Source organism: Nicotiana tomentosiformis, chromosome 3 (genome assembly GCF_000390325.3).
Source record: "Nicotiana tomentosiformis chromosome 3, ASM39032v3, whole genome shotgun sequence".
Classification (NCBI taxonomy): domain Eukaryota; kingdom Viridiplantae; phylum Streptophyta; class Magnoliopsida; order Solanales; family Solanaceae; genus Nicotiana; species Nicotiana tomentosiformis.
The window spans coordinates 119,658,295-119,659,441 of record NC_090814.1 but is presented as its reverse complement, the minus strand read 5'-3'; the positions used below and the strand labels follow the sequence as shown (position 1 = coordinate 119,659,441).

Sequence of the window (1,147 nt, the reverse complement as noted above, 5' to 3'; positions counted from 1 at the left end):
GGAAGCAAGGGACGCAAAAAATATTTAGGCACTTGTTCAACTAATTGTGAACATGGCAAAGGAGCATCATATGGCTGTTCAAGAGGTGACGATATTGCTAATGTCACCTCCAACATTGTGAAGCACAGAATCACTGGGCACTTTGAGCTGAAATAGAGCATGATCCAGCTACTACATACGAATGGGCAGTTTATGGGTCTTCCACACGAGGATCCACAACAACACATCTTGAAATTATTGGAGATTAGTGATACTTATATTAGTAACGGAGTCACTCCAGATTATGTGAGGCACACATTGTTCCTGTTTTCTCTGTTGGGCGAAGCAAAGCGATGGTTAAAGGCGGAACCAACTAATTCTATTATATCATGAAATGATCTGTCGAGGATCTTTTTGACACGGTCCTTTCCTTCAGGTAAAACTGCAATGATCAGAAGTAAGATAGCCACCTTTAAATAGAAATCAAGAGAGTCTTTATATTCATCTTGGGAAAGGTTCAAGGGGCTGCTCAAAGACTGTCCTCATCACAACCAGACAAATGAAATGTTAGCTCACACCTTCATAGAAGGGCTCCATCCAGAGACAAAAACTGTGGTGGACACTGCATAGGGAGCTCAAGTGTTGGAGAAACACTTCGATGAGATATATGCATTATTGAACAAATTCTCCAAAAATAATCCTGATTTGCAAGGAGAGATGGGTAGAAACACAGTTCAAAACTCCGCAAGGGTCCTCGAGTTAGACGTTTTTTCTGCATTATCAGCGCAGGTTGCCACATTGGCCAACCAAGTCAATAAGATGACTTTGGTTATTAACAAGTAACAAGCTCAGCCAGTGCAACAAGTGCATATATTTTGTGAAGTTTGTGGAGAGGGTCACACGAGCGACTTATGGCCAACTAATCCAGAGTCTGTTTGTTTCCTGGGTAATGAAAATAGGGGCCAGACAAACCAGTATGGGAACATTTACAATTCTACCTGGAGGAACTACCCAAAATTCTCTTGGGGTGGAAACCAAGATGCTCAGAATCAGTACCTGCCACAAGCTCCTCGACAACAATATAGACCACCACAGGCTAAAAAACCTACAAACCCGACAAGTCACATTAAGAAGATGCTAAAGAAATTGATGGCGGACCAGCAGGACC

General features: G+C 42.3%; 1 non-coding gene across 1 annotated transcript; it reads right to left on the bottom strand.

Annotated features, from left to right (window-relative positions):
- Positions 1-426: 426 nt before the first annotated feature.
- LOC117275808 (small nucleolar RNA R71) lies at positions 427-533 on the bottom strand. The gene has a single exon (XR_004506019.1). It is a non-coding gene; the product is annotated as a small nucleolar RNA R71 (small nucleolar RNA).
- Positions 534-1,147: the final 614 nt, after the last annotated feature.